This window comes from Balaenoptera musculus, chromosome 9 (assembly GCF_009873245.2).
Source record: "Balaenoptera musculus isolate JJ_BM4_2016_0621 chromosome 9, mBalMus1.pri.v3, whole genome shotgun sequence".
In the NCBI taxonomy this organism is placed as follows: domain Eukaryota; kingdom Metazoa; phylum Chordata; class Mammalia; order Artiodactyla; family Balaenopteridae; genus Balaenoptera; species Balaenoptera musculus.
Window position 1 is genome coordinate 23,581,345 of NC_045793.1, and position 14,920 is coordinate 23,596,264.

A 14,920-nucleotide genomic window follows, 5' to 3' on the forward strand; every position below is an offset into this window, starting at 1 on the left:
TGATAAAGTTTTTCTCCTGGAAAAGATTCTAATTTTCAAAGTAGAAGAGAAGAGAATAAACAAATCAGACTTTTTTTCTTCCAACACATACCTCCGCAGGCTTTGCATTATACTTAGATGAAAAATGACTAGACTACTTTAGATATTAATTGTGATAACTAAGGAAATATTTACCCTAGATTTGTTTCCATTTTATATAAACAAACAAACTAGCTACCAGAAAGATGAAAGACAGAACTAAATGAGTAGGCAAGAAAATTGGATTATATTACTAACTTTTCTAAAGAGAATCTACTGCACAAAATCTTTGAGAAAGAGCCAGTATTCTTTACATAAAACTAGAATTATATATATCACATACTTCATTGAGGCAGAGGATGAACTAGACTACATAGCGTTTTATATTTATAAATATATTTATATTTTACGTACATAAAATCTTTTGGACTCCCCACAGATAATGCTTTAAAAACAACAAACAAGCATTTTTAACACTCCTGTATTATATGATTGCTGCTACTAATAATTTGCTCTCAGTGGGAATATAACAACTCAGAAGGTCCCAGGGTAAAATAAAAGACTAATAATACTGAGACAAACTTGTTCGCTTTAGAAACTATCCTACAAATAGGAATCTTGGCTCATGAAGTGTGAGGGCAGAGTGGAGAAAAAGCAAGTTAATATGTGAATGAAACTGAGGTTAACCCAGGATTTAGCTCTCATTCTTCACTAAGTAAGCTTTCAGAGGCAAGCCCTTCCGCCCTTACTCCAAGTTACCCTTACCTCAGCAAAACCACACACAGCATGAAACAGACAGTAAGCATTTCCTGGACTAATTTGTATTTGGATAGAAACTTTAATATCTTTTATATTTCATTAAAATGGATTTATAACTGCCCCATTAAGAATGTTTCAGGGCAAAAATAGACAAATCAAACACCCTTAGACATTTTTGGTTCAAGACAGTATACAGAGTATTATTTCGTATTATCATATACAGTATATCCACGCACAGTGTGTGTGTGTGCATGCAAGTACATACATGTACACTTAGGAAAATATCTAAAACCATATAATTGAAATATTGTTAAATATGTATGATTGATTTACAATTAAATTTTCTTCTCTTTGCTTTTCTATAATAAACACATATACATACCTTTTTACATTAAGAAAATATATTTATTGTTTACCATGTCATAACACAAGACTCAGAACTAATTTTAGAAGGAATTTTTATTTAGAAGAAACTTTACCATTTCTGTCCTCTTCATTTTTCAAATGGGGAAAAAGGCCCAGTGAGGATAAGTGACTTGCCTGCCCAAAATCTGATAGTTGACTCCCTATGGCCATAATTATATTATTCATACTTATGTTTATTTTTTATAATTATGAAAGTTAATGCATTTTCATTAAAAATAATCTGAAAAATAATGAAAGCTATAGGAAAGAAAATGAAAATCACATATATGCTTATAAACCAAAAATAACCATTGATTTGGGGGGTTTTTTGTTTCCTTTCTAAAAATTTTCACTACAAAAATAATACATTTTCAATGTAGAAAAACTTAAAAAATATAAAGATAAAAATTAAGGAAAAAACACAAAAATTTTAACACTCAATCACATAATTGGTGATACCGGAATTGTTTCTTTAGACTTAGTTCCTAAAGCCAGTTTGGGGTCAACAGACTCGTTCTATGATGGTGTTTTTATGTAGCAAACCCTGGTTGATTCTTTAATTTGTGATTATTTTTATATAAAAGATCTATTACTGAAAATTTTATTTCACAATTGTTTAATGAAAGACAAAGGACTAAAAAAAGGTGAACAAAGAAAATACTCCAGTTCTATTTAGGGACAGATTTAGTGAATGTAAACATAATCCACAAACACAAGCCCAATTGCAAGCTGCATAACACAAATTTTCTTAAGATTACCCAATATGTTTATTCATGTAATTCTTCTATTTACCAATACTTTTACAGGGTAACCTATACAGTTGCCAACTGGCATTAATTACAGAAAAAAAATGAATTATGAGCAAATATATTTATAAAAACAAGCAAATCAAATTCATAAATTACTGAACCATCATTAACTCAATTAGCAAGACATTTGAAAATATTCATTTTTATCTGATCCTTTTAAAACGTATACCTTCTACATATTTTATAATGCACATAAATGTATTAGTACAATAATAGGAATACCATTTATAAATAAATTTGATTCAGAATGTGTGCTCAAAATTTACTTGTAAGGGTGACAATAAAATTTGGAGATCACTGCCCAGAATCCGGGGCCTAGCTGACAAAACTGTCTCCTAATGTAATTTCAAAGATCCAAAGATTACAAGAAGGAAGTTAAAATGACCAATTATCTAAAACTTCATATGAAATATTTTAGGAATCAAATAAGTTCTAGTATGAAACATTATTAAATAATTTGCTTAAATTTCCAGATTCTGGGACTTCCCTGGTGGTGCAGTGGTTAAGAATCCACCTGCTAATGCAGGGGACACGGGTTCAATCCCCGGTCCGGGAAGATCCCACATGCCATGGAGCAACTAAGCCCATGCGCCACAACTACTGAGCCTGCACTCTAGAGCCCGCGAGCCACAACTACTGAAGCCCGCACTCCTAGAGCCCATGCTCCACAACAAGAGAAGCCACGGCAATGAGAAGCCCGCACACCGCAATGAAGAGTAGCCCCCGCTCACCGCAACTAGAGAAAGCCCATGCAAAGCAACGAAGACACAACACAGCCAAAAATAAATAAATAAATAAATAAATAATTTTAAAAATCCAGGTTTTATCAATGGCTTAAGAAATGTGAACACTAGCAATCTGTTACCATTATATCATTTTAGATCTCAAAACATGTCATAATTGTCATATTTCACACACACCCGATAAGACAGGCCAATGGTATTTTCATTTCATGGTCAGAAAAATTAAGCAAGGAGAGAATAAATGTGTTGTCCCAGATCACTGGATTGATACATGTGTCTTTTAGAAGTTTTCCAAAGTGCATATAAACAACTACCACCTTAAAAATGAATTTGACTTTGCTGTACACCTGAAACTAACACAACATGATTCAACTATACTCCAATATAAAATAAAAATTAAATTTTTAAAAAATGAATTTGAGTGCAGTCTAATGAACCATTTAGCTTTCTTTCAAAACTCCTTTCTCTTTAAAACAATAGTAATTTGATCCCCGCACAAAGCCTATTGTATAGAGTGCATGAATAGTCATATACAGTGTGAATTCTGGAATATAAAAAAGCAAGGAATTCAGATGACTTGACAAAATTCTGAAGCTGGTTAAGCTTTGGTTTGGCATTCCTCCCACCTTCCTTCTGGTGCTCCTACTCCCATCTCCGAAAGGTACCTTACATCTTCCCAAAGTTCCTCACCCCAGACACCTACTCAAAGTTTCTTTCCCTTGCTTGATCTAGCCCAGTCAGGATAACTGATTTCAGCCAACTAGCACAACCAACATTTGACTTAATCATTAACATTACCAAAAAGGCCCCTGACTTCTCTGTCTGCCAAGAACCCCTTGAGAATCTCATAAAAGTTAAGGACCCTCTCCCCAGAAAAATCATATAGGCCCATACAGTATTTTTCAAACAATTTCAGGATTCAGGATCACACAGCCAAAATATATCCATGAACCCCAGAACTATAAAACCCAGGTTAAAAAACCCTGCACTTAACCTATAAATACCATAAAACTTCAAAATCCTTCAAAAGAGATTATAAACTTTAAAGATTATAAACTCAAATATACGATACTATATATACTCAAATACATAAACTCTAATTGTTAAAATTTAAGTCATCTCCCAAAGTTTTTATGTTGTAATTCCCATGAGAGAAGGAGAGTAACAGGACCTATTTCTAAGCACGGGTCATCTATTAAATTGTGTTTTAAGGCCCTACCCCTATATTCAATAAGATTCCCAAAATCTATTGTGTTTAATTATCATGATTCATGGCAAAACAATACATACACACACACACATAAACACATTCAGAAAATTTATTTTATTTCTTAATTGCCAAATCCAGTTTTATCCCAGTGAGCTCTGTAGTATTTCACATTGCTAAATCCTCTGTTAAAATTCCATTAATCCCTATCCTCAGCTTCTTCAACCCTATACCATTTATCTTATCTCTTCAGCCATTGTTTTTCAACTTCTTTCACAGGCCTCTCTTCTTCCACTTGACCTTCAGATATAGATGCTACCCAAGGTTGCCTTAGTTGTTTTCTCACTCTTGATATTATACTCTTTTGCAGTTTCTATATGACATTATGCCAATGAATACAAATCTAACAGATCCCCTTTTCCCCTTGAGCTCCAGTCCAAGTCTTCAGGTACCTAACCTATTTGACATATCTTGATTCCCACACCTAGCATCATACCCTATTACCTTCCGCCTCAAATTCTGTTCTCCCTATACATTCCCTACCTTATTAAAGGCATCATCATCATCATCCACCAACTATAATCTTTAACTCCCCCATGCTCTTCCCAATCAGGCCACAACCTCATCAGCTTCATTTTCCACTACTCCCCAAGTACAGCAAAATCTGCTTGCTCTTTCTCAAATCAGACTATCGTTCCCTTCATCTAGCCTCTTCTTTTTCATCAGTAAAACAGCTACTCATCCTTCAAAGTCCTACTTAAGCATCCACTACATGAAAAGTCTTCCCTAACCTCACTTACTCTCCCTGTATCACTTACCCCTTCCCCCAGAATTCCCTCCCTCCTTCTATAATCCCACACCACTCTTCATTTTAGTTCTCAACAAACTGTATTACAGTTAGTTGCACTCTTATCTTTCTCCGCTATAGACAAAGCCCATGGTTTATTTGTTACTCTTGCACCTAGAACATGACTGGAATATAGTATATCTTTAATCAATGTCTGGGGAATAAATGGCAAAACTCGAGTGAGGACACACTTAAGGTTACTTCTCAGTGGAGGGTACGCGTCATCCTCTTTTGAACATAAAACTAATTAAGTCCTCTAGTCTCTAGCTCCCCATTTCTAGTCCACTGCTTAGTTTTAAGCAATGTTTCATGGGAACATTTCCTCACTTCCTCTTGTTCTTTGCAGGTTTAGCTGCCACCCTAACCACATTAGCATTCAGTGGCAGCAACACAACAGACTCTCCAAGTTCTAAAAAGTAAAGACTTTACAACTACCAACAGTAAAATATAAGCTCTTTTTTAAAAATGGTCTAAATATTTATGCATACAAAGTTCATTCTTCATGATTCTGAGAAAGGCTTGGCATAGTTTATCCAACAGGCACCATTTAAGAGTTCTGAAGAAAATATCCACTTAAACTGTCAGCCAAACTTTTCACATTTGTAACCACAGAAATCAGCATACATGAACTAATCTAAATACTGTGCTTATATACTAAACAATACACTACAAATAGTAGACACTGTATACCACCAAACTGATGACCCAAACAAAAGTAGCTCTTTTAGCTTCCTTTAAAAATACTACACCTCCAAAATACCAGCAATCATCCCAATCTGTAAAACTAGATTCTTTTACCAGTATCATCTACCCTTTCCCCCTCTCCTCCCCACCAACTCTCCCCCAACACACACACACACACACACACACACACACACACACACACACACACACGCACTCACACACACCCCTCCCTTACTAGACATGGCTTCCTCAGAAATTATCTGATGGCTCGGGAGCAGTTTGATAACGAAGGCTACCAAGTCTGGAATTCTGGAGAAGATTCCTATGGTCAGTTTATTTTCTAAGTGACTGCTGCTGATGATACAATACAAATTGACCTCAAGGATCACAAATGTGGTAGGCCTGCCTTAACCACCCCCTAGTTTTGGTTTGGTTGTTTTTGTTTTGGTGGGGGGGTTCCTTTTAAAAATATACTAGAATATCTCTATGAAGTTTTATTTCTGATTTTTCTTCAGTTCATATAAATGTTCACATTTTAGGACTAAAGACCACGTGATGAAATCTTTTTGAAGCTTCAGTTACTAAACTGCACTGAGTGGGGTTGAAAACATTTTAGCCTAATTATGAAATGCACTGCAGAAAAAATATATATATTCCAAGGTATATATAATCCACTTATTTTCCTTGAGCAATCAAAAATTCTGTTCATTTTCTAAGTTTTGTCCACATTACATCAAAATAACTTCAGACAAAGCATTCTTGTTGCTCCAGGATTAAAAGTTTCCAATAGCTCAATGTGGTTATAATCTTCTGGAAACACCTGAAATTGATTTGTTTCACCTCCTTTACTTTCTCTTCCAGCCTGTTCTCCTTAGTAAAATATTGATGGATAAAAGCACTAGCTGAAAAGCCAAGAAAGTGGATAATCCACTCCCTAGTTAATAAGGAAGGAACTATATGATACATAATGCTCAAAATTTAACATGTATCCAGAGCCTAAAAAAATACTGATTGGACTTGGTCTAAATAAAATGTTTCTAAAATAAACTTAACAAGTGGGTTTCTTTTTCATTGCTGTTTTACTAAGCATTCATGGAAAATTATATTTGGGTAAGCTCAGGCTGAAAACACTAGCTTTAGCTCTCAAGGAAAACATGAAAGAACAGAGAGAAAATTTCCTTCAGTATAAAACATTTTCTGAAATGTTTTTTACAAAACCAAAGATTGGTATTTACCTGTAAGACTGATTTTCCAAATACTATTTATATATGTATTATTAAGCATCACACATAGATATACATAAACGTCTAAATTCAAATATCGAATTCCCTGGATTAATTACAGCCCCAGAGAGAGTATGCCAAAACTTTTGAGGTTAGAGCAGACACTTCTGAGACTCAACAACCCACAGAGCCTTTACCCTCCAACTTTTCAGAGTGGCACTGAGTAGATGAACAAGCCCACTGCAGCATGAAGGACTGGGCTTGCCTAAAGATATCTGACAGAAGCTGAACCTATGCAATAACTTCCTGTTCTCCAGAGACTGGAGGGTGTGCTTCTAAAGGCTGACAGTTTACAGAACTTCCAGAAACCAAAAAATCAGCATACCTTTTCAAATACTTGTGAAAAAAATTTTAATTTCAATAATACTGTTATTATTATTCCCCAACAAACATTTACTGAATGCCTTATTACATATACAGAAAGAGGTATAAAAAATTTAACCCCAGACTACAAGGAGCTTAAATTTCCCTTAAAAGTCACCCATTTTCTATCATTTCACATAAAATACTTCTTGAAGTAAGTCTGCTTGAACCTATGATGTATAGGCAATGCAAACTCAGATATTTAAATCATGGGAAGTTGGCCTCTAGCTCCCTAAAAAATTAGAGATGGATACATAATTGTGACTTAATAAAACCAAAAAACCGTACAATTTTGGGTTCCACTGGAGTATACATGAATTGGGGGGGAAACCTGAAATCTTTTCTCCTTTAATTCCCTCTGTATCTGGACAAGGGCCCTCAGTATCTCCTACTCCTATAGTTACTTCCCTAAATCTGCTGAATTTCCTTAAAACCTGGTAAGAAAACTCCTGTCTTGGGGATAAGAAACCTTTTTTTTTCCCCCCTAAATGAGAATATACCAAGACTCCCAAGCAAAAAGTAATTTTCTTCATGTATACTGAGTTTGAGATGGGGGGGTGGGGGGGGAAGAGGAAGGCAGGAAGATGAAATCAAAGGACTTCAAATAAAGATGAACCAAAAGATAGTAAACAGTAATTCTTATTCTGATGGACCTTGTTGAAAGCCACATCTAACTCCTGTCAAAAAAAAAAAAGGTCCCACAAAGAACCCAGCTTTAAACAGAAAAAAAAAAAAAAAGTCCCACAAAAAATTCTGCACACAATTCTGGACCCAAGTTAAGAATAAGTATACTACATTACATTTACATTTGATAATTGTATGTTTGTTTTTGCACTCATAAAATAAGGAAATTACACTTGGATGCACAGATGGAGCTAGTCACATTTTCACTACCTATGAAATAACACATCAAGAACTTTCAAACACAATTCTAGGGAGTCAGGCCACTACTGAATTAAGGGAAGGAAAAAACCCCAGCATCTCCAAAGTCCCCCCTCCCCTGAGTGAGGAACAACTCAATAACTTACTGTTCAAGACCAAAGGAAAAGGAATTTTTTTAAAGGCTGGGCGAAGGTAAAACGGGCAAAGGATCACTGTGAGCTGTGACAGCAGATGATGCCCTTCGACAAAAGGTGTGAGATGTGCAGACCCATTCTCCCGCAGAGCTGACAGTCTCACTCACACTACCTTTCACCTTAAGAGTTTCCAATATATTGTCTCTACACACTTAAGAAAATGTGAATTTTGCTCTGACCACAGAAAGAATTAAGCACAAGTGACACCAGCTGTAAAGTAAGCAATTAATATATGCTAATCTAATGTTTAAGAAGGAATGGATACCAGGCAACAGCTCCTCCAACTGGCTGGATATCATTTGAAGCCCTAAAAATATTAAGATTTTTAAACAACTTCAAGTTCTGATGGGCACAGTCAACTAGACTGTCGAAACTTTAGGACGTACAGCAAAGACACAACAGGTGAGAGAGGTGGTGGACATCACCGCCCAGTTAAGTGGATAACATGCAAAGGGCAAACCCCTGAGTTCCCCGAAAGGCTGGGGATGTGGGCTAATACCCATGCACAAGGCCATCCAGAGCCCCTGTCGTTCCAGTGGCAAAGGTTCGGTCCCTTCCCGGGGTCGCGCCACTCCCCCTGTCCCTCACCCAGGGGACCAACACCCCAAGCACAGGAAGAACCGAGCCCCCTCCACGGGCAGCATCTCTGCTAGGGAAGAAAACACAATGTCGCTCCTTATTTCTGCGTACAAAAGGACTTTGCGCCCTCCTCCTCGAACTGCCGCCGCTGCCGCCTCCTAACTTGCAAGAAGGTGGGCAACGCGCCATATTCCAGCGTCCCCCAGTCTACCTGGGTAACAAGCCCACGCCACTCCGGCGGGAGGGAAGCTTCGGAGGTTGCCCGAAGAGCCAGCCTCCTCTCCCGCAGGAGACAGCAGCTCCCGCGCCCCGGCCCAACCCGCCGCGCCGCGCCGCCCGCGGACCAGACCCGGGAAAAGCCAAGGAGGCGAGCTGGGAGCCGCGGCTCCCGTCCCGCGCAGCCCGCCCACCTCCCGCTCCCAGGCCGGCGCGCTCTCCCGGGCCTCCTGCTCTCGAAGCCGCGGGAAGGCCGGGCCCGGGCCCCGGGTTCCACGGCGGAGAGAAGGCCGCAGCCCCGAGAGCCTCAGGCGGCGGGGGAGGCCGGAACCCTGGGGCTCTCGGGAGGGCAGCGCCTCCCTCCCGAGCCCGCCAGGACGCCTGGGGCCTAGTGAGGCCTGCGCATCCTCGGGGTGGCGGTTTGACTGGGCCGGGCCGGGGCCCCCCGCCCGAGGCGGGCCGAATCCGGCGGGGGCCCAGGCCTGGAGCCGGGGGCGGCAGGGTGCCGGCTGCGGGGCGGGCCGGCCGGCCGGCGGGCGGGCGGCGTGTTGCGGCTGCGCCGGGGCTGAAATAGCTGGAGATTGCGCGGTAGGGCACTCACCTCAGAGCGGCTGCGCTACCGTGGGCCTGCGCCGTGGAGACTGCGACCGCGCCGGCTCCTCGCAGCCTCCTGCCACCAGCGGCAATGGCGAGCGCTGCCGCCTAAGCCGCCGCCGCCGCCGCCGCCGCCGCCGAGAAGGGGGAGGGGAGGGAGAGGAGGCACGCACGCTACGCACGGGCTCGGCTTCCCCGCCCGGCCGCCGCCATGATGGGGAGGTCGGCACTGCCTCGGCGGGGCGTCCCGGAGGGTGTTTGGGCTCGGTCCCCCGCCGTCCCCCGAGGTCTCCCCGCGTTCACATTTCCCTGTAGAGGTTTGGATGGAGCCGGAATCACGAAAGCAACTGGATTAGGGAAATGTGCACGCCCCGGGGAAGTAACGCAGACGACCCAAGATGGTTGCTAATCTGTAAATAATCACATTTCTCGCCCCCCAACCCCGGGAAATAGGACCTCCTGAGCGTGCCTCGATAATCGGAGAGGGGCTTTCCCACCTTTTCCTCCGCGCTGCCTTGCCAGTTGCTCCGTCACCCTTTCTTTGAAATGACCTTTGCTTCCCTATTTCAAACCCTGCCCAAGTATTTAAAAGCTTAAGTTTTTGTACAAAGCAATATATAAATGTTTTCGCTCATTCATTCGTTTGGCAGACATTTCCAGAGGGCCCATTCGGTGCCAAGTATTTTTCTGGGCGTGCTGGAGATGTACCTGTTAGGAAAAGGAAGTCCTCACTCTCATGAGCGATGAGTGGAGGGAGTCAGAAGCAATAGGGACCCCCCAAGCAAGTGCCTGAGAAGTAGGGAGGGGTGGAGACTAGAAAAACTACTGTTAGAGACACAGGAGAGGTAGTTTTTGTTGTTCTTTGTTTTTTAAATTGTGATCTGGAGAGTACCTGCATCAGAGTCATTCAGACTGATTATTTAAATCCTGGGGTCCAAATGGTCTCTCCAGGATCTTGGCTTCTTACTTAGCCCAGGAACCCGCATTTCTAACACCCCCCCCGCCCCACCCCACCCCCAAATACACATTCTCCTGGGGATTGTCATACGTACCATAGTTTAAGAACCGTTGCTTCAGGGAATTACTAAATATCCCAGAGTGTCAAAAAACAATTTGACAAAACCAGGATACTTTAATTTTCAAGAAGATTCCATTTACCTCAAAATTCAACATAATTAAACACGGAATGTCTCTTTTGTGCAGCGTTTCTAAGAGAGTGTCACCGCCTGCCACCCAGGTGTTCAAGCCAGAAACCTAGGAATGATCCATTACTCCTTTCTCCCTGAAGTGCCATTATCAGTTAGATCTTTTAAAACAGTCGTTCCCTGTCATTTTTACCTTGGTCCAGGTGACTCTCATCTCTCAGCAAGATACTGCAATAGACCCTTCATGGTCTCCCTGCCACAGGAATTGCGGTCTCCAATCCATTCTCCACCCTCCGGGCTTGAATGGCCTTTCAAAAAAGTAAATCATGTCACTTTTCTGCTTAACAGGCTTAATAAGGTCCCATTACACATAAGTTAAAGTCTACAATTCTTTGAGGTGCCTGCAGGGCCCTTCGTGATCTCAGCACCTGCTGCATCTCTAACCTCACCTGTCACAGACTTCTCCCTCAGGCTGCAACCAAACTGAGAAACTCTCAGGTCATTCAAGACAGGAAGTTCTCCCACCTCACAACTTTTGCAAGGGCTGCTCTCTCTGCACAAAACTTCTCTGTCTTCTCCTTCTATTCATCTGCTTAAACCTGCCCCTGAATAATTCCCACTACTCCTTAAGGTCTCCTCCAGAAAACGTTCCCTCATTTCTCCCTTCCATCATCACACCCAGTATTTACCACCTATGTTTATTGAGCCCTCACATTGTGTCAGGCCCTATTTTAAGTCCTTTACACACATTATCTCCTTTCTTATTTAATTCTCAAGTGGAGTCCATGAGGTAGGTACTACTATTATTATTATCTCATTTTGCTGATGGAGAAACAACGGTATGTAGAGATTGCTTGCTCAAACCCAGACAGTAAAAGGTGGAGCCAGGTCTGAAAGCCATCAGCCTGACCTCAGAGTTGTGCTCTTAACCATTACCATATTTTTTCAGATTGCAGGTTGATACCCACTGATGAAGCACAAAATTAACTTAGTGAGCCATGACCAACATTTCATGAAAGAAATAGAAAATATCAGAGAACATCAAACTTAGTAAGACTCTTGTTCTATGAAACTCATTTCAGATATATAAATGTATGTGCATAGGTGTGTGTGTTTGTGCTAGATCATGCTATAAAATGCATTTCTTCTTGGATTTCAGTTGCAAAAAAGTTTGAAAGCACTGCATTATTCTTTCTACACAGTACTTCTCCAACCATGTATCCTCCACAATCCAGAAGCTGCAGGAGGGCAGGGATTTTGTTTTGTTCATGACCATATACCAGCATCTTGTGCAATGCCAGTCTCATAGTAGATCTTTTTAAATTTTTTTCTTTATTATTATCATTTAAAAATTTTTTTTAGGCCGTGCCGTGCAGCATGCAGGATCTTAGATCCCCAACCAGGGATCGAACCTGTGCCCCCTGCATTGGGAACAGAGTCCTACCCACTGGACTGCCAGGGAAGTCCCAGTAGATCTTCAACACACATATGATGGAAGACCTCTGTGTCTACCCTCCTCAGAAATACAAATTACAGGGCTTCCCTGGTGGTGCAGTGGTTGAGAGTCCGCCTGCCAATGCAGGGGACACGGGTTCGAGCCCTGGTTTGGGAAGATCCCACATGCCACAGAGTAACTGGGCCCGTGAGCCACAACTACTGAGCCTGCGCATCTGGAGCCTGTGCTCCGCAAAAAGAGAGGCCACGATAGTGAGAGGCCCGCGCACCGTGATGAAGAGTGGCCCCCGCTTGCCGCAACTAGAGAAAGCCCTCGCACAGAAACGAAGACCCAACACAGCCAAAAGTAAATAAATAAGTAAATAAATTTTAAAAAGAAAAGATGACTACTATCTAAAAAAAAGAAAAAAGAAATACAAATTACAAAAATAAATAAATTTAAAAAAAGAAATACAGACGACATCGGCTTATGGCCCTCAGCATCTGAGGAGGTATAGTTCTAGGCCCCCCACAGATACCAAAATCCCAAGATACTCAAGTCCCTTATATAAGATGGCCCACGTAGTATTTGCATAGAACCCACCCACATCTTCCCATTCTCCTGTATACTTTAAATCATCTCTAGATTACTTGTAATACCTAATACAATATAAATGCTATGTAAATTGTTGTAAATACAATGTAAATACTATGTAAATAGTTGCCAGTGCATGGCAAATTCAAGTTTTGCTTTTGGGAATTTTTTGTACTTTTTCTCCACATATTTTCGATCTACTGTTGGTTGAGTCTGAAGATGAGGGACCTGTGGATACAGAGGACCACTGTACTTCCCTAGACAAGTGAGCCTGGGAACCCCAGTTGCTCTATTCAAAAGACTCAAAATGACCTGAGATTCTAGAATCAGTCTCAGAAAAAATGCAGACAAATCTACCGTAAGAGATTAAAGAAGAACTAGATTCCAACACAGTTGGAATGGTCATTTGATTGACTGGTTACCTATAAAAAGTTATACTGTGTGCTAAGTACCAAGTGAGTGGTGATACAGATAGTAAGCACTCAGGTAATCAGAACTGAAGTTATGTGAGAACTCCTAGGGGGAGATAGAAACAAAGAGAGATGAGCTGGGGCAACTGGGGACTCTTCAGGACCCACTGATAAACTGCGTGGAGTTCCAAGAGCAGCAGCAGCTTCCCCATCTCTGCTTAGGAATGTGCACAGCCCCAGCCCAATAAGGATGGATGGGAACCTGACACTGCGGGAGCAACTTCAAGGGAGTTTTGCCTCTTTGGGAACGTCAAGGACTGGCCCAAGCAGGGTCTGCATTTCCAGAGAGTGCTAGCCCAAGTGGCCAGAGCCCATGCTTTCAGAGGCCACAGACCACTACTGGGGAGGCATGTTGCATCATAGCATGGGTGCTGGGGTCAAATTCTTGGTTTAAAGCCCGGCCGTACCACTTCCTACCTGTGAGACTTTGGCAAGTGGTTTAACATTTTAAGCTTCCTTTTCTTCACCCATGACGTGGAAATAAGGAGATAATATTCACAAAGGACTCAGGACAGTACCTGGCACTGAGGAAGCACATAGTAAGTGCTGGGTATGATTAGCTCTTCCCAATTACCATTAATCATGTAAATTGCTTGGTACAAAATACAGGTGTGATAGGTGGTGGCTGCTGTGATGGTGACGATGATGACGATGATGAATGAGTGTTCCTGAACACATGTTTCTATCCCTGGGGACTCCCCAAAAAAGTTGGGAAGAGCATTCAAGGGATGCCAAGACAAGGGATTTGTGTAAGGGAGCAGTGTGTAACAAGGTTAGAAATGTCACGATGAGTTCTTTTTTTTTTTTTTAAAGAAATTCACGTTCTTTTATTTATTTATTTATTTATTTATGACTGTGTTGAGTCTTCGTTTCTGTGCGAGGGCTTTCTCTAGTTGCGGCAAGTGGGGACCACTCTTCATCGCGGTGCGCGGGCCTCTCACCATCGCGGCCTCTCTTGTTGCGGAGCACAGGCTCCAGACGCGCAGGCTCAGTAGCTGTGGCTCACGGGCCCAGTTGCTCCGTGGCATGTGGGATCTTCCCAGACCAGGGCTCGAACCCGTGTCCCCTGCATTGGCAGGCAGATTCTCAACCACTGCGCCACCAGGGAAGCCCACGATGAGTTCTTTTATACCTAAGGGTGATTTGTGAGAGAGGGGACAGAAAAGACTATTTATTGTTACTTGTTTTTTTTAAATTAATATTTACTATATTAAGGTAACAACTTTTAAAACCAATCTTTCTTTACACCTTTAAGCTTAATTCATTAATCTCATCTATTTATATATCTAGGGAGTTTTAACAATCATTTTCAAAGGGCCCTCCTCTCACTGAACCCAAGCTCTGCTGATGATCCCCCATAATATATATCTCCTGTTCCAAACTGTTTCCCGTGGGTCTGCCCTACACATGAGACTTCAAACTGTGATCAGGAGCTCATGTCATACACACGCCGTAATTTCAGTAGGTTAAAGCCTGCCCCCTGTATCTTCCCTCAAAGCTCCTCCTCCTCCTGTGGTCCCTGTCTCAAGTCACAGTGTCTATGGGTTATAACATCTTAGAATCTTTTTTTTACATGACTTCTCAGTTCAATTCAACACATATTTATTGAGCACCTATTAGGTACCAAATGCCTTGGTGCTGGGGTTACAGTGGGAAACATGGACCTTGTCTTTCTTGCGAAGAGGCTGATTAA

At 41.4% G+C, this 14,920-nt stretch overlaps 1 protein-coding gene across 8 annotated transcripts in view; it reads right to left on the reverse strand.

The window, feature by feature from the left end:
• The window catches only part of NRF1 (nuclear respiratory factor 1), a 138,867-nt gene extending 129,083 nt beyond the window's left edge, over nt 1–9,784 (reverse strand). For 5 of the 8 annotated variants that reach the window (XM_036863075.1, XM_036863068.1, XM_036863074.1 and 2 more), the window contains exon 1: nt 9,591–9,774. The gene's annotated coding sequence lies outside the window, so the exon portion shown is untranslated. Of the gene's footprint in view, nt 1–9,590 lie in introns of all 8 variants that reach the window. The other 3 variants (XM_036863080.1, XM_036863078.1, XM_036863079.1) reach the window with 3 other exon arrangements.
• Between the last annotated feature and the right edge of the window lie 5,136 nt (nt 9,785–14,920).